General features: G+C 41.6%; 1 protein-coding gene across 1 annotated transcript in view; it reads left to right on the forward strand.

Annotated features, from left to right (window-relative positions):
• Positions 1 to 252: 252 nt before the first annotated feature.
• PRICKLE1 (prickle planar cell polarity protein 1) overlaps positions 253 to 19,592 on the forward strand; it is a 105,219-nt gene continuing 85,879 nt past the window's right edge. The window contains exon 1 of the mRNA XM_073573241.1: positions 253 to 430. The gene's annotated coding sequence lies outside the window, so the exon portion shown is untranslated. The remainder of the gene's footprint in view (positions 431 to 19,592) is intronic.

Here is a 19,592-nt window from a genome sequence, read left to right on the forward strand (position 1 = left end):
CTAGGTGGGCTTGTATCCCCCTGCTGTCACGGCCACGGGTGGGTATGCAGTGTGTAGCTGTGTGCTAGGTGGGCTTGTTGTCCCCTGCTGTCCCCCCTGGTGGGCATGCAGAGAATGCTATGACGAGCCCTGCTCACTATACTGACACCACAGCCTCGTCCTGCGCCGGACGCACATCGCCCTGTGCGCTGATTGGCTGAGAGCTGAGCGCCTGGGCCAATGAGCAGCCGGGAGCGCTCTTGTCACGTTAGCAGTGTGGAGCGCCGGCCGCAGTCTCGGAGCAGGCAGCAGTCAGTGAGGAGTGAGCGCTCCTGCAGGCGGTGTGCTGGTGACTGGAGGAGGCTGCGAGCTGTATCAATGTGCTTGTGTGACAGGAGGCTCCGTACACTGCACAGGGACACTGCCGGGGCCGTGCTGCGCTCACTGCATGGTAGGTCACTGCTTGCTAACCTGGTATTTGTGGTGGCGCTGGTTCCATTCTGACTCCCCTCAGTATTGCGCTGGAGCGCGTCTGTGCAGCGTCTTGGCGGCTGGAGGGGGATGTGCTGAGGAATGTCCGCCACCCGGAGCTCTGTCACCTAGAAATTCCTTAGAGACTTAATTAGTTTAACGGGACGAGCGGGCTCGGAGCAGACACTTCACTTCGGGCACCAGTTGCTGCGTTTAACCCTTCACTCCGAGGAGTCCCGCTGCTCGCCGCTCTGCAGCGCCCCCTGCCGGCCGCCTGTGGGGAATATTCGCTGGGAGTTGCGGGCTCCTCTGCGCTGCTGCTGGCGCCCTAACAATGAGGTTATTAGCCTCCTCCAGTCATTAGACGGCTAGTTTATGGCCATCGGTGCAGAAACGACTGCTCCCCAGAGTGTGGCAGCCTCATCTGGCGCCGGCTAGTGTTAGCCATGTAATGGAGCTGCTGATCTTACTGCGAATAAATGGCATCCCCTTAGGGAATTGGGGGGTGAGACTGATGGCTAAATCACATGTCTTCTGAATGAGCATCATGGGTTCAAGGCCAGAGAGAATGTGGATTGGTGTTATTGCGTCTGTCATAGTCGTGTGCTAGGATGTGAAAACCCTCTGAAATGAATGTAATCCCCTGTATTGGAAATGTGTCAGGATGAATGAGCTGGAAAATCCTCTCTTGTTGGAAACTCTTTTCCCTGAGGGGATGTAAAGGAGGCTTAAGCTAGAACACTTCTAGTAATGCTGGCCCGAGCCAATCTGTGTAGTATATAAAGCAGATGTGGAGAACCCAGAAAAGCCAGCGTCAGCTGGGATTAGGGCTGTCGCATGTAATGGCGAGGCTTCACTGGCTGACGGCGGCTCTACCGGTTCTAGTGTCCGGTGCCCACTGGAAAGTGACGCTGGCCTCGGTGGGAGAGAATCTAGGCTATATGTGATCCTGAGGACGACATATGATCACTTGGTATTACTCATAAAAGTGAGAGTTGCTTATTTTGATCATATTGGGATGATTTGAAAACTATACCCATTCCACAAAATGTGCTCTCTCGCATCAGGAATCTTATTGTGGCTCTTGGTTGAGTCTACGAGCCATACGTAGCCGATCATATGGCACTTTGGGAATCCGACTGCGGTTGCCGTTCTTCCTGATCTGCCAGCTAAGTCTGATTGTTGGTGTGATTGCTTAGGCTTTTTTCCGGTCAATGCTTATCGAATGTGTCGGCAAACTCGTGACTTCTACTGGTCAAATGCTTGCAGTGCTGGATTTGGCATCTCGTCGTAGAAAGCTCTATCTGTGCAGTATGAAACTAGCATTGCATTAGACTGGAAAAAGTGTTTTGTTGCTTCAGGTTTTGAGCCAAACGGATATAAGGAAAAGTATGAAGAAAAGATTGATTTTTCTTTTTGTATTCACATCTGGCTCTAAAAACTGTATATGTGATTCTCGTCTCCTTCTGGATAAGGCTATGTTGAGAAATTCCAGCGTCCCACAACTTAAATAGGACTATCTAATCTTCTTACAATGTTTAGTTAAAGTACAGGCATTTTTCTGTACATTCTGACCTCTCAGTGGGGATAATGCATTTTAATTCATTTATTGATTCTCGCTTAGAGCTAGTGAAGTCTTGGAACAACATGATTGATTAGAAGCCAGAGAAGTGAGAAGGGGCTGGAGGGGTGGATGTGAGCCATTCTCGAAATATAAGCGGTTTCCCATTGCACTCAACATCTGAAGCTGTGGAGGATGTCTCTGCCCCAATTTGTGCTTGCTAGTAGATTGCACGGTACTCTGGGTATATGTGGGTACACTTGCCACCTCCTCAAGGTACCTATATACTTGTCTGATTTCTAAATAGGCTTTAGTTGTACTTTTTTTTAATGTGTATACATGACCTGAGTGTGTGGTTTAGTGCAATATTCAGGATTGAGAGTCCTCAGTAGTTGATACCTTTTAATGGCTAACTGAAAAGATGGTAATACATTGCAAGCTTTCGAGACTACTCAGGTCTCTCCATCAGGCTAGACTAATACAAAATCTGAAGTCACATATTTATGCACAATACAGCCTAGAAAAAATGCAATAGATAAGACAAGTGACGTGAAGCAGAACTATCAATATGGGAGAGGGAGAAACATAAATATAAACATTGGACCAGTTCATAGATAAGGAGTCTGGATGTTTTATGGTCCTCTGATTGGGGTCTAGTTCTGTGTTGCCCCGCAAGGTTTTAAAAGGAAATTCCTTAATTGATGTAAAAAGACATAAATCCATGCGACACATTCATTCCAGCACTGAGAGTGTCAAAGTTCGTCATAAATTTGTACTCCCAAACTCGTCTCTCTCTCTGAGATGTGAAGTTACCTTTCAATACCAGTAATTTCATATCCATGCTGCTGTGATCAGGGATACAGAAATGTTTTGCCACAGGTAGATCCATTCTTTTTTCTCTTATTGTGTGACGATGAGCATTCATCCTTGTTCTAAGCTTTTGCCCTGTCTCCCCCACATACAGACCCCCAGTTGGACATTTAGTACAAATAATTAAGTACACCACATTAGATGTAATGCAGGTGAAAGTACCTGGGATCTTGTAGTCCTGATGTGAATTGGGGATCTTTATCTTGTCCGTGGTCATAATGGTTTATAATGGTTTATAATGACCACGGACAAGATAAAGATCCCCAATTCACATCAGGACTACAAGATCCCAGGTACTTTCACCTGCATTACATCTAATGTGGTGTATTTAATTATTTGTACTAAATGTCCAACTGGGGGTCTGTATGTGGGGGAGACAGGGCAAAAGCTTAGAACAAGGATGAATGCTCATCGTCACACAATAAGAGAAAAAAGAATGGATCTACCTGTGGCAAAACATTTCTGTATCCCTGATCACAGCAGCATGGATATGAAATTACTGGTATTGAAAGGTAACTTCACATCTCAGAGAGAGAGACGAGTTTGGCAGTACAAATTTATGACGAACTTTGACACTCTCAGTGTTGGAATGAATGTGTCGCATGGATTTATGTCTTTTTACATCAATTAAGGAATTTCCTTTTAAAACCTTGCGGGGCAACACAGAACTAGACCCCAATCAGAGGACCATAAAACATCCAGACTCCTTATCTATGAACTGGTCCAATGTTTATATTTATGTTTCTCCCTCTCCCATATTGATAGTTCTGCTTCACGTCACTTGTCTTATCTATTGCATTTTTTCTAGGCTGTATTGTGCATAAATATGTGACTTCAGATTTTGTATTAGTCTAGCCTGATGAAGAGACCTGAGTAGTCTCGAAAGCTTGCAATGTGTTACCATCTTTTCAGTTAGCCATTAAAAGGTATCAACTACTGAGGACTCTCAATCCTGAATATTTTTCTATCCACTGGCTAACATGGTACAAAGATATACATCTTTCCTGGTTTAGTGCAGAGTGCTTCCATCTGTCTCTTTAGCAGGCCAACATTATAAAAGGGTGTGAGTTTCCGAGTGTTTGCCCAAATGTGACTCCAGATGTAGGAATTCAGCTGTTCTGTCACTTTGGTGACAACTGGTCCTATCCCAATAAGTTTTTGCTTTCACTGTTTTCTTTAACTAGGTGTCAAAGTTTCAGCCCTGTGCCATTGTAAGAAATTATACTAGCCCTCTGGGAGAGTTCAAACCCTTATGGTATCTATATTACATATAGTCAGACACTTCTATTCTAAATTGCCACTTAGATGGTAACTTTAGGAAACCTGACTTTTTCGATGCTTTCTTCCTGGGGATTCTAGAACTTGAATAGGTTTGGAACAGAGAGATGATGCAGGGTTTGAGGAATCTTCTATGTTAAGCAATATTTACTCTTGCTGGAGGTATTAACCAGGGACCATTTATCATTCTGTCAAGCCGGGCTCAGTTTAGTTTGACTTCAATGTAGTCTAGGTATTCTGGTGACTTTCTTTGCCTGTGGATAGAGATCTATCATTATACCTTTGCTGGGGGTCTAATGGAAGGGGAAGAAGAGGATGTGGGTGATGCTAGAATAATTCTCCATGCAATCAGGCCTAGAGCCAGGAAATACTAGAAGGGTTTTCCTGATAGGGAGGAAGGCTGGTAGATCTAACCTCAACAAAGTCTGAGACAGAATTTGAGTCAGCATTAAATATCTTTATACCATAGAAATGTTTTTTTTTTTTTGTTTTTTTTTGTGAAGAACAGAACAGTGGAAATGTCTGGGCAGCATCACAATGATTATCAGGATTTTTTTCTGTGTTTTTCAATGTCTGTTACTTGGTTTAGACGACCATAAGTGGTGTTTCAGAGACCCGGTTAAGGGGGGAAAAGCAATTTATATAGCTCAAGTGACAGATGCAATCTGTTCTGCCACAGAAGGCCCAGACAAGGAGAACCGTTTATCATGTTTTATAATCTGATGTATAGGGAGTAGTGGTTTGTTCACTTTATAATAGGAAATGGAATGAGTCTTTATGAATAAGCAAAAAAATGCACATTGTGTATGGTTAATAGTTAAACTATTAAGATTAGAGGCAGATGTGTGCCAAAAAAAAAAAAAAAAAAAAAAAAAGTCTGTTGTCGGCAATATCCACAACGGAACTGGGCACAGAAGTAAACCTTCATTAGTCTGTGACTTCAATACTGTTTGGGTCTGCGTTGGTAGCAAAGGTAATTATTTATGCCACATTCCCTAGTAGCAGCCAGAACAGTCTCTCTAATGAAAAAGTATTTTCAGGTCTCTTGCTTTTGGTTTGTTGATATTTGCTACTTGAATTGAAAAGAAACTCGTGGATGTACACTGCTCAAAAAAATAAATGGAATGCTAAAATACCACATCCTAGTATCACTGAATATAATATTCCAGCTGCAGATCTTTATTCATTACATAATGGAATGTGTTGAGAATAAAACAAAAATGATCAATGTCATAAAAAATTAATATCCCATGGCTGTCTGCATTTGGAATGATGCTCAAAATCAAAGTGGAAAATTAAATTTCAGTCTGATTCAACTTAAATGGAAATGCCTCAAGACAAGGAAATGATGCTCAGCAGTGTGTGTGACCTCCATGTACCTGTTTGACCTCCCTACAAGGCCTGGGCATGCTCCTGATGAGGCGGTGGATGTTCTCCTGAGGGATCTCCTCCGAGACCTGGATTAAAGCATCAGTCAACGCCTGGACAGTCTGTAATGCAATGTAGCGTTGGTGGATGGAACGAGACAAGATGTCCCAGATGTGTTGATTGGATTCAGGTCTGGGGAACGGGCAGTCCAATCCATAGCATCACTGCCTTCATCATGCAAGAGCTGCTGACACACATCAGCCACATGAGGCCTAGCATTGTCATGCATCAGAAGGAACCCAGGGCCCACTGCACCTGCATATGGTCTCACAATAAGTCTGAGGATCTCATCCTAGTACCTAATGGCAGTTAGGGTATCTCTGGCTAGCATATGGAGGGCTGTGCAGACCTCCAAAGAAATGCCTCCCCACACCATTACTGACCCACTGCCAAACTGGTCATCCTGGAGGATGTTGCAGGCAGCAGAATGTTCTGCACGGCATCTCCAAACTGTCACATGTGCTAAGTGTGAACCTGCTGTCATTCGTAAAGCGCACATGCCGCCAATGTCAAATCTGCGAATCTTGGTGTTCTCTGGCAAATGCCAATCACCCTGCATGTCGTTGGGCTGTAAGCACAGCACCCACTTGTGGACATCAGGCCGTCATACCACTCTCATGGAGTCTGTTTCTGACAGCTAGTGACTTGCTGGATGTCCTTTTGCAGGGCTATGGCACTGCTCCTCCTGTTCCACCTTGCACAAAGGAGGTAGCAGTCCTGCTGTTGGGTTGCTGCCCCCCTGCACATCTCCTCGTGTTATACTGGCCTGTCTCCTGGTATCGGCTCCATGCTCTGGACACTATGCTAATGGACACAGCTACCCTTCTTGCCACAGCTCGCATTAATGTGCCATCCTGGATGAGCGACACTACCTGAGCAATTTGTGGGTTGTAGAAGCCAACTCATGCTACTGTACAGTACCTCTAGGGGAGAGAGCAAAAACAAATTGCAAAAGTGGCCAAAATGGCCAAAGAAGATAAGAAAGGAGAAATGGTCTATGGTCACCCCCTGCAGAACCACTCCTTTTATAGTGGTTGTTTTGCTAGTTTCCTTTCATTTCTACATGTTCCATTTGCACAAGAGCAGGAGAAATTTATTCACAGTTGGTGTTGATTCATAACTGGACAGGCTGATTTCACAGAAGTGTGATTGATTGACTTGGAGTTACATTATGTGTTCTCTTTATTGTATTTAGCAGTGTATATTTTGTGGAGCTGGTGTCCAGTATAGATGAATTTCATGCTAAAATAAAGAGAACACACATCTTGTAGCAAATGCCTTCCTAACTATAAGGATAGAAAGTTAAAGGCTTTTCCTGATGTTATTCATATTATGCATTCTTTACTCCAATGTACAAAGCTGTAAAATCCACGTCTTCAACTGAGTAATGGTGACCAACAGGCATCAATAAACGGCAAGCTGCCCCAGCAGCATCTTGGCTTGTGTGATCATATGGAACAAGAACTAACTGACCTAATTGACTGACTTTTAAATATTTATTTTGAACATGACTTTAGTATATAATTGAGTTGAACAAAAAGATATGCAAATATTGGCCCATCTACCATGTCAGACAAAAGCCCTGTAAACCGGCTCTTATTTTGTGGCATCCCCAAAACTTTTTGCTCAGCTGTAGTAATAAAAGGAGCTCTACGCGCAGCCTCTACACCCCATTTCTCTAGTGCAGCCACTTTGGTGTTCTCCACTAGAACAGAAAGTAATGACTTCCCATTGAGACTTGGCTGTCTGCAAAGGTCAGGTGACTTGAACGGGATGACACTCAATACCCCAGGAGTGGCCTAGGATCAAGTGATGGGGCTTAAAATAAGTTTTACACAAGTCTCTATAATATACCCTGCCACCCAACGCAATAACATGGGAACACAGCAAATATATATAACCCTCCTAAAATTACATTACTGACAGGAGTAAATGACTATCAGTTATTATCGGACATTTAGAGTTTAAGGATCATTTTAAAAGTTGTTTGGCAGCCTTGCATATTTAACTTAATGACCCATTGCTTTTATCCAACCCATTGCTCAAAACCATATAGTGGCCCACCATTAAAGGCCTATACAGTCATGTGCTATGTGTTTATCATGCTATAATCCTAGAGATTGCACCTGTGTGATTATAAGCTCTGCAGTGTCTTCTGCATAATTAACACCTGTATGGTCCAAGAGCAAATCCTTTCCAGCTAGCAAGGTTTCGGGTAAGTGCACACGTTGCGGATTGTTCTGCAGATTTTTCCGTGCGGATTTGGCAAAATCTGCATGTAAATCCGCAGGTCAAAAGATCTGCGGTTTGACACATCTACAATGGAGCAGGTGTAAAACCACTGCGGAATCCGCACAAAGAATTGACATGCTGCGGATTTGAGACTGCAGCAAATCCGCAGCATGTGCACAGCGTTTTTGTTTTTCATTGATTTTAATGGTACTGTACCACGCAGCAGAAACTGAAACCAAATCCGCTGTGGATCCGCAGCAGAATCCGCAGCGTGTGCACATACCCTTCCTATTTTATTAAACCAGATGTGTTTTAACCTTAGTTGTAGATATTCAAAAATAGAAATCCCAAATTGATTTTGCTGTTGAACAATTTATAGTAGATTAACATGTGTTGGATTTGCCTGAAAAGTCTGACACCTGCATCCTATCTACAGCAGAAATCCAATGCTGACATCCAAGGATTTTTCCTGTGGTTGTGCAGTTTGATGTGCTGCACATCGACATTTGGATGAGCCAATTCATTCTGATAGATTTTGTAAGTAGCCCACCTTTGTTCCCCATGTATGTAAATAATGTAATAGAACAAGGTTTTTATGTAATAGATGCAAAATGTTGGTGGAACTCATGTGGATTAAGATGTGAATTCTGTATCCAACACCTTCATGATTGTGTTATCAAAGATAATTCTAAACATGTTTGATCTCCGACTAAACAATGCCAGTTTCACGCGAGTTTAACAAGGGGCTGATTTTTTTACAGTCCGTTCTAATGACAACTTCTTCTAATAGATGTCAGTGCCAGGGTATATGGTTTTAATGCAGAAAAAAATCTTAACCCTTTTTACTCCTGCATGAAAATGGCGTCTCGATGAAGTGACTCGCCTTGTTTGGATTATATAGAACAGTAGGTTGCAATTTCAAAACCTATAGGTTTTTTGTACTTTTACAGGTAACCATTTTTGGGTATATTAATTAGAAAGTGGTGTGCACGCGCGTATTATAATATATATTAGATACATGAATCTCCCAATAAATCTTGGGGTTCTATTATAATTGATATCTAAACAGTCCTCCACATCATGCTGTTCATATTTTGACATCGTGACCAAGACGTCACATAACAATTGATTAAAAGTACCTTGCCATTGCGAGGCTTCAAGTTGATGTTCTCAGTCGGAAGTGGCCACTGTGCTTAAAGGCAGAGAAGTGGATGTCCTTTGCCCACATTGAACACTGATGACCACTTAATTGTGAGCAGGTCTCTTCAGAACTGGATGATGAATGCTACACAACTCGATTAATATTTAAGGGAAGTGAGAGGCATTTGTGTTACTTCAGACCATTTGAAACCATTTACATGAGCATGGTCTGCATGCTTTATATGACTTGCAAGGGTACCACACCATCAGGTACAAGCGTCATCTTCTTGCATAGGCCAGGGTGCATCTACACTGGACAAGGGACTGCTGTTCACTGATGAAAATCTGTTCACGCTGAGCAGAAATGGTGGCCGCCAACTATGCTCGAGACATCAAGGAGAGTGCTATGCATCTATAACTGTTGTCACCATTCGTGCCTTTGGTGGTAGTGTGAACAGGTGTATAGTTACTACAGAACTACCTTACACTTTGTGAATGGTACAGTAACAAGCCCCTACTACCTGAACATCATTAATCCAGTCATTGTACCTCTGCATGAACACAGGCCTAATTTCATCTCCATGGACAACAATGCTCCATCTAATCGAGGTCGCATCTTTAGGGAATGGCTGCTGGAAACTGGGGTACCTCAAATGGAGTGGCCATCACTTTCTCCAGACCTGAAACCCATAGAAAACCTATGGGATAAGCTGAGTCGTTGTGTAGAAGCTCATAACCCTGTACCCCAGAACTTAAATGACCTGAGGGCCTCTCTTCAAGAAGAGTGGAATGCATAACTTGACTCGTGAACCGCATGAGACATCGTTGCCAAGTTGAACATGTTAAAGAAGTGTGTATAATGAGATGAGTTTCCCTGAGATGGCAAGCTCCCTCAAAACTTTCGACACCTGTGTGGCATTGTGCTGTGTGATAAAACTGCACATTTTGTAGTGGCCAGCCAAAGGCACACCTGTGGTATAATGATACTGTCTAATCAGCATCTGGATATGCTACATTTGTCAGGTGGATGCATTATCTCGGCAAAGGAGTAGTGCTCACAGATTTAGACAAATTTGTTAACAATATTCGAGAGAGTGCTTTTGTATACATAAAGTCTTAGATCTTTGCATTCAGCTTATGAAAATTGAGAGCAAAAACAAGTGTTTGGTTTATATTTTTTAGTGTGTATGTGTTTATATATGTATATCATGGCCAAAAGTGATTGTTCCAGAAAATGAAGATTTTTCTCCCAAGAAAATTACTACAATTACAAACGTTTATTTCTTTTGTGTGTATTGAAACAACACAAAAAATACAGGAAAAAAGGCAAATTGAAGACAATTTGACACACAATATAAAAAATGGGCCAGACAAAATTGTTGGAATCTTCAACGTAATATTTGCGTGCATATCCTTTTGGAATAAATTACTGCAGTCAGTCTCTCATATTTGAAGGGTGCCTTCTCAATAGCAATTTTAAGATCTCTCTACAGGTGTTCAATGGCATTTAGATCCGGTCGCATTGCTGGCCACTTCAGAACTAGTGCTTTGTTTCCATCCGTTTCTGGGTGCTTCTTGAAATATTTCTTGGGTCGTTGTCCTTCTGGAAGACCCATGAACTAGGGCACAAACCCAGCTTTCTGAAACTATGTACTACATTGCAACCCAAAATTCTTTAGTAATCTTTAGATTTCATGATGCCTTGCATACAGTCAAGGCACCAAAACAACTCTAAAACATCTTTGAACCGCCACCATATTTGACTGTAGGTACTGTATTCTTTTCTTTGTAGGCCTCATCCAGTTTTTGGTAAACAGCAAAATGATGTGTTTTACAAAACAGCTCTATCTTGGTCTCAACTGTCCACAAAAACTCTTTCCCAGAAGGATTTTAGCTTACAGTTTAGCTTTGTCAGTGTCAGCAGTGGGATCCTCCTGGGTCTCCTTCCATAGTTTCATTTCATTCAAATGTCGACGGATCGTTTGCACTGACACTGATACACCCCGAGCCTGCAGGACACCTTGAATTTCTTTGGAACCTGATTGGAGCTACTTATCCACCATCCAAACTATCGTACGTTGCAACCTTTAATTTTTTTTTTTTCTCTGTCCTTCGTGTCCAGGGAGACAAGCTACAGTGCCATGGGTTGTAAACTTCTTGATTATGTTGCGTACTGTGGACAAAGGGACATCCAGACCTCTGGAAATTGGCTTGTAACCATGAGATTGATATTTTTAACAATTTTGATTCTCAAGTCATCTGAGTTCTTTTTTTCCCTCTTTCTGTTCTCCATGCCACACAATGCAAAGATTAAGCTACCTCCCCTTTTTATCTGATTTTCATTTTTTCCTGTAGCTGTTACTTGCTACAGGTAAGTTTGAGCGAGGATTGTATGCAGGAAACAGTTGTTTATCTGCAATTTTGGAGAGGTGCCAACAATTTTGTCGCTAGAAGTGCACACAAAATAGGGCAATACCGTCTGGTAAAGGATGGGTATAATCGATCGTAGCACTCACCTTTAAGGGGCTGTGTGCAGGCACAACACTTATAGAGGCATGGAAAGCTGATGCTACCACTCAATGGCTGGAGGGAAAGGTTCTTCCATGTAAAAAATGGAAGCTAGTATGTTTAGGCAGGCTACGCTGCGGGAATGAAGGGACTTGGGATTCCAAAACTGCATTTATTAATATGCAATAATTTTGCACCTGTCTCAAGGTATAAAAAGCAAGTCTTTATACCTTGAGAAAGGGATTGTATGGCTCAGAAACGCATAGGTATTAAGAAGGAAAAAAAAACACTTTTGGAATCACAAGGCTCTTCATTCTTGCAGCCTGCTTAAATGTGCCAGCTTCCCCATTATTGCCCACAACTTTGTCCAGCCATTTTTTGGGGGGTTGTGTGAAAATTTTATGTGCAATTTTGCCTTTTCCCCTATTTTTTTTTTTTTTTCCTATGTTAAAAGTGTAATTGCAATAATTTTCTTAGAGAAATACGGTACTTCATTTTCTGTAAAACCGTCAAGGGTGCCAACACTTTTGGCCATAAAAAAACTATAGTTTTTTTTTTCATATTTGTGTATACATAATGAAAATCAAGGAAAACTGCAACACTGCCTGAATAGCAGAATTTTCTATCAAAGTTATAAAAATCAAAAATAGTGAAAAAGTAAGGATCTTTTATTCACCAACATCAGCTATGTTTTCAGCTCTCTATGGCGCTTGAGATGGGCTCCATAGAGAGAGCTGAAGCTTAGCTGGTGTTGGTAAGTAAACTACTTTGGATGTGTAGTCTCCTTTTTTTGGATTATATAATATATTGTATTATATTTGTTATTTTAAGTGTGTATGTTTATTCGCAGCTTTAGTGAGCAAATCATCTGGCATGTTTTAATGTGAACCTGTTGCTTGATTCAAAGCTTGGGTGCACAAGACTAGTTTTGGTGCTATGCCCTGCCAGTTTCTCGCAGTGCCATTCAATCACCACGAGCAGCATTGGGTAAAACTGGCCTTGGGCAGTGCTAGGCTAGTCTTGTCTATAGCTGTGGTTTCCATCTGGATCTTCTAACTACCGTATATTTTATCTGAAATGCTGAAGTGTTTCAGAGAATAAAACTGGCTACAATTCTGCAGCCAGGCTCTGATTCAGGCTGCCTGTGGTTTGGGCAACATGAATCACATGACAGGTTCCCTTTAAATCCTCATTTACCCCCAACAATTCTTGTAGTATGTACTCATGCATAGTAGATTTCCATAGATCCCAAAAACCAAAGCTTTGACTATAAGGTTGCACATGCACTAGATTTAAATTTAAAGTCTGCTAAACATTTCAAGACTCGTATATTGCACTGTTTTAATGAAATGATCGGCTTTTGTGTGATCATCTCTTGTATTGAAGGCCATTTGATTGTATCCAATATTTATTTGTTTTTGAGTTTCTTTACCTATTTTGTTACTCATTACACATTGTGCACATTATTTTATGGAAATGCTACATTCTTTTCTGCGTCCTTTAGCTTTGTTAGTGTTATGTTTTGAAGGTAACAAAGTGATCAGATTTCCTTAGCCATCCAAACATGTTCTCTAGCTTGCAGATAAGTGAGCAATTATCTGCTGGGTTTATTGGTGACAAGGCAGTCTCTGGATTGACAGCCACTTTCAACAGATTGCAGATCAAAAACTTGGTGTGTTATTTCAGTTCTTTTGGTTTTAAAGTGTCACCATTTCTAAGGATCTTGTCTGACTTCCGTCACTTGAACAGTGTTTCTTTATTTCACGGTCACTCAATTCTATTGCAGTTTTAATCCACTGTTAATGTTTTTGGAGCCTGGTGGACTAGATGGGAAATGGTAACTTTGCAGATGTCTGCACCATACCCCTGTTAACACAACTGAATGACTCCCAGGAGTCAGGTACACAATGCACTTTGAAATTTGCTGCTGGCTTCAAACTTTTGGTTGTTTTCTGGATTGTCTGTCTTTCAGATTTCACAGTATTTTGCACATCTGATTGGTAACAATGCTAAGTAGGAATAGCGGATGTAGTTTAATAATTCGATAGCTAAACTGAGTAAAGCCTTCTGAGAACTGCTTGTGTATTAAATATATATTGGTTTGTCTGAACTTTTATTTTGTGCAGATGTTTCTCTTTCAGCTGCCTTTTGTTATCTGAGGCAAATATCCTGTAGATCACAATTATGTTCATTTGACTTTAGCGGCAATTTTGTTTGAAATGCTTCCAGTTACACACATTATTGGCAGCATAAGACAGCTGCAAGCCAAAAGTGTTTTCAAGTGTTCCCCGCTAGACTGATTGCCTTTGAGTTTAATAAAGTCTATTGCAAGGTTTCCTCTGATGTATTTTAACACACATTTTTTTTTCCTCTTTAAAGCAGATGACCTGTATAAAGTGTTTCTATTACATAATGTGGGCATGTTGCCCATTTTTCTAAACTGTTGGCACTGCCCCGAAGGTGCAGTAGTGAGAAAGTGGTCATGGTAGAAAACTGCCTGAGAAAGAGAGAAAATCTGCTAAATTACTCAACTCTTTGCCTGGCGGCTAAACGAAGACCCCATGGGGATTCATATATTTTAAGCCAGAACAGGGCATCTAGAGAGAGAGAATGAGTTTTGCCATTTAAGGAATTCAGTTGTTGATTCCAGTATAATTGATTGCACAGAACATTAGCACCCCCAACTTTCTAGGAGCTAAACATTTAAAGAAAATGAAATCTGCAGAGCATAATTCTGTCATTTTATGGTACTTCAGAAGCATTGGATTTAACTATGATGTACATGATTATACAATTTAGTGACCGTGTGGTGGCATCATTGGGGTCTTGAGTGTAATCCCACGAAGGACACATGCAGCTGCGGTGCCGAACAGCTGATCATCGGGAGTTCTCCGGATATCCGGGTTCTTGATGCAGCTATTCAGTAAGTGCTATAGCTATTCGGATAAGGAGTTATCCGAAGCTATTCGCTCATCCCTAATGCTAATATCTATAAAGCACTATATAAGGAAGTTACCTAAACTAAAAAAAATTTACACAGGTTAACAGCCAAATTACCATTTGTGCAAGTGTGTTCCCAATCATAACTCCATGTAAAAAATGTCTGCTGATCAAACCCTATTTCTTCATTGCATCAGCTATAAAACTCCTCATTGTCTTGTAACCGGATGCACTGCTGGAAATTGGCAAACTTTATGGGAATAGATAATTGATTTGAGTATACATTTGCCAATATAACTTGCCTAAATGCTGATTAAAGATCTGTTTGGGTAAATTGTTCTTAATTAGAAGAAATTTATATCATAAGGCAACCACTTGTCCTCACAATGTCTTTAGAGAATAAGGAGCCTACTGACTGCCCCTCCAATAATAGTCAAGCAGCTTTAATTTAGTCTTCCCAACGTTTCTGTCCTCTTGTAGATAAGCCATTTTCAGAGGTATGTGGCTGCTGATTTGCCCAGCATTCGTGTGTGTGTGTGGGAATTAGAAGATATATGGTTGTCGCAAAAATGAGCTTTGTAGCTGCACTCCATTGTGGTTAAGAAATAAGTTCTGAAAAGTTGGACATGGTGAATTAAATTAGAGTTCTGTAATACTATTGAAAATATGTTTTCGAAACTTAGAAAACCCCTTCAAAGCAACAATTCCTCCCCAACACACTATTCTGCTGCTCTGCCTTTGCTGGTTTATTTGGCATCTTGTTTTCTTCATTCCCCCAAAATTATTGCCAAAGAGCCATAGAGAGTACTGTGGAAACTCTGATCCCAGGTAGGGAAGCCATGGTTCCGCAGCACTCCTCATGACTCTGTTACAGCCACTTTGGTGCGTGTTTTTTTTCTTCATCTCCAATGTGGCAGAGGCAGCTGTAGCAAAACGGAGGACATTAGTTATGATGACTATACAATAGAAATGGCAGGTCACTTTAGGGCTATTTGTTGAAATAACACAATGGTCGTTTGATTGGGGTAAGTGTTTGCGTGTTTAAATGACATGTTTGAAGATGTTCACTTGGTAGCAGACTTCCAGTACATGAAGGATAGTTATCTCTGCCTGCAGTGTATTTTCACATATGGTAAAGTCTTTACCCAATGAATAAGAAAGAAGGATTCCTTTAAGCATGTGCTATGGTTTATTTGTAACTTGAGGCTAAATGGTAGCTATGTTCTTGAGAGGAAAATGGCAAGGATAACACCCTGTAATGCAAATACCAGCAAATGGTGTTGGGAAACTTTAAAATCTACTAACCTTGTCTTTCCTTTGGAGATGGCAAATGGGTACTTTTCAGTCTTTATTTACTTATGCTCTTTTCTCGTGTATAAAGACTTAATAAACCAAATCTGCATCATACAGTCCCCCACTATGTTCTATTGGTGTCTGATTTATTAAGGCCTGCATGATTTAAAGGTTCACTTTTCACAATACGATATACAGTACATGATGTAAGTAAACCTCAAACTCTAAATAACGCCATTCTGAAACCTGTTGCTTTTATGCATATTATTTTGTGAATATCTTTACCTGCATGAGATGGGTAACATCTAGCCTGCTAGGTTTATTCTGAATTCTAATAAGTGTTTGCTACTAGAGAATGTTATACTGTCTTCATGAGTAGTGATAGGTGAACCCCCCCCCCCCAGATCGGTGGGTTCGCCCTAGTCTTTTTGGAAAGTTTGAGCTCAGGACTGGAGATGATGCGAACCTGCGTCCGAACCCTGAGCTTGGACTTTACAGATGGGATGGGGCGGGGGGGGTTGTAAAACAAAGCATAAAATTAATAAACATTATAATTATACTCCCGTCTTTCTGTCTCCCAGCCGCATCTTCTTGCGGGGACACTCATCAACTTCCTGGTTATTCACTCCACTGCTCGGCAATTTTCGGCTGGCGTCGGCAGTGTTTGTGCGGTGACGTCAGGGTTCACCCGCGTTCATGGCTCGGGCCATGATGTCATGACGACATCATGGCTCGAGCCATGAACGCGGGTGAACCCTGACGTCACTGCACAAACACTGCCAGAAAAAGCCGAAGACTGCGGAGTACAGTGAATACCGCCGGAAGTTAATGAGTGGCCCAGAAGCAGATGCGGCCGGGACGGCAGGACGCGTCGCTGGACAGGTAATTATAATGCTTATTAATTTTATGCTTTTACGAACCCTGGACCCGAACTGTAACACTGGTTTCTCGTGTTCGGGATGTTGTGACCGAACACTGTTCGGTACGGGTCCAGAACTTTACAGTTTGGGTTCGCCCATCCCTATTCATGAGCATTATTAGGTGGTGACTATATTTCTCCTATCTGACATGGATGGCTTGTCTGCGTTATTGGCCTTTTGATTAGTAGGTCATGAGGTATCTCGGTGAGTTGGATGGACAGATCTATATACCCTTTGAAACTTTCAGCTTTGATATATGAAAATTGTAGAAGAAATAATGTTATAAAAAAAGTTTAGTGATATCTGAGTTTTTCTCTGTGGATGATGGGTGACACTGTGGATCTGTCATTGGATGTGGATATGGTCAGTATGATTACAGGGAATGGAAATGATTAATCTGTTAATATACAATATCTAATAGGCATGGACTGTTTCAGAAGTGGACAGCATAACTATAAGGTGGAATTCAACTTTTTTTCCCCCCTCCAGCTGGCCATATATATTTTGGTAATCGCAAAAGTGTGATTCACTGTAACAGCTGCAGAGCCTTTAGTCATTCTATATGAAGGCCTAAAATTACAATCTCTCTGCAAGAATGTTGGCATTATACTTATAATAAATTAGGAAAGCAGTCTGGAATGAAGCAATGTTCAGCTCTGAAATAAGTGTCTAATGTGTATGTATCACAAGCAAGTTGGATTTTCAGTTTATCTGTAATTATGAAAAGAAAAAAAATGTATGCAAAGGTATTGTTCATCATTGAAAGCCTTATTGCTTTAGATCGGTTTGTCAGGTCAAATTACCATAAAGCGGATCTACTTCTCACTCCTAAAACTTGTCTGTTGTCGAAAATAAGGGTTAATCATGAAATCACACTTTAGAAGCTTGTTTTCCTGCATTTCTAGGAACACCATCTGTTTATTCATAAGAATGTATGGGAAACCTGGAGTGTCCCTACAGTCTGGCATTGTCAGCAGTCATTGGACGCACCTTCAACTAGTAACACCCAGTTGTCTATTTATGGATTCAATGTAGGTATGAAAGACTTTCATGAATTGTAATAGTTTAACTGAAATAGACAAGTTGGAAGTTGACAGATCCTTTCACTTTTTGTAGTGGGGGGAAAAAAAAAAGGGGAAATTCTTACACAACAAATGGGCATGTGTCTTCATCTTCCCATAACTGAAACGGTTTCATTTTTACATGAATTGAACTTGTTTTTTGTGTGGCAAGGTGATGTTTCTGTGAATACCATTTTGGGCTAAATATGGCGTTTTGACTGCTCCGTCTTGCATCTTTTTTGCTCTATTGCAAGCAACAGAAAAAAACTTAACTTTTTATATATTGGTTAAACTTTTCTGGGCGCTGCAATACCACAAGTTTTATTTTTTATTTTTATGTATTTTTAAGGCTATGTTTCTACGGTCAGGGTTTGCTGCGGATTGGATGCTGCGTCCAGATGTTACAGCATAGTGGAGGGGATTTTATGAAATCCCATCACCACTATGTGTGCAGGGATGCCTCTGGCATCCCTGCGTATACACACATGCGGCGCATCTTTCTAGACCACAGCGTGTCTATTTATCTTGCAGAGATGCACGATGTCCGCAAGATAAATAGCACTTTTCTATGAATAGAATGCGGTGATATTCCGCAAGTGTTCAATGAACACATATGGAATCATCGCACGTATAACGAGGCGGAACAGGTATCCTCTGCATCCAAAGCGCGGCAATTCCTGAACGTGGAGACATACAAAAATAACCCCCTTCTCCCCATTAGGGTATTTATTTTTAAACTTGATAATCCAGTTTGTGCGCTTAAATGCTGTTGCCAAACTCTGACCACAACAATTACCCTGCCTTATATGCATCTGGCTCACTCTTAATTGTGTGACCATGATGAGCACAGACCACTCCCCTCTGCTTCACACCTGAATTCACTTTGTAGCACATATATTGCACAGCATAAGTCTGCCAAGACGTCAGTCTGCCCAGTGCATCATATAAGTGTATCCAGACTCGGACTGGCACATAGGATAACCGGGGAATACCCCGGTGGGCCCCTGACCTCACTGTATGGGCAGTATGGCACAATTCACTTGATTCACTCTGTACAGGAAAAAAAAGTTGCATCTCATCAATCATTCATTAATCAAACTACCCAGTTTATTATTATACAGAGATATGTACATTTGAGAATGGGGTCATGTAATATGTGTGCAGGTGAAAAATGCCCCCCCCCCCCCAAGTCAAGGTTACTGGTGGGCCCTTGGCACCCCAGTCCGACACTGAGTGTATCAGACAATTGTGTGGAGCAATGAAAGAATTGAACCAGAAGGGAACTGGAAAGTCACAGTAAATGTTTGTTTTCACTCACCCCTATAATCCTTCACTTTCTGCTAACCCCCCCCCCCCCCCTAATCCCTACACCAAGTAAGGAACTGATTATCTCTCCCTCCATCCTCCCCATTTATCTCACCTCTTCCTCAGAACTTTTCCTGTTGTGAGCTCATTTTCGGGTATGCCTTTGGCTTCTGGTGAGGGTTATGGAGCTAGCTGTGCTGACAGAGGAGTAGTGAGTTCTCTATCTGGACTCCCTCTGTTGGTGAAGGGAGGTAATGAAGCTGATCTAAATGGCAGAGACCGGCCACCTGAGGAAGAGGACTGCGATTGGACTTCAGGCGTTTCTGGTTAGATTTAAGGCAGCCGACTCCCTAGTTTCTTGCTGGTGATTATTCCTGACTGTGGCTCCTGGTTTCCAGTTTGGTTCCTGCCTTCCTAAAGCTAAGTTTTCTCTGCTATTGTTCTTATGAGTTTTTGTCTGGTTTACTTAGTTTTTGTGTTCAGCCAGCCCTGGCTGGGACTTGGCTGAATCCCCATTTTGTCTCTGATCAGTTGATTTCTTTTGCTCTGTCTTCAGAATATACCTGAGTGCTGATATAGTGATTTGAAGTCTAGCGACTTCAGGGC

This window comes from Dendrobates tinctorius, unplaced genomic scaffold (genome assembly GCF_039654945.1).
Source record: "Dendrobates tinctorius isolate UK_male_01 unplaced genomic scaffold, ASM3965494v1 ptg000035l, whole genome shotgun sequence".
NCBI lineage: Eukaryota > Metazoa > Chordata > Amphibia > Anura > Dendrobatidae > Dendrobates > Dendrobates tinctorius.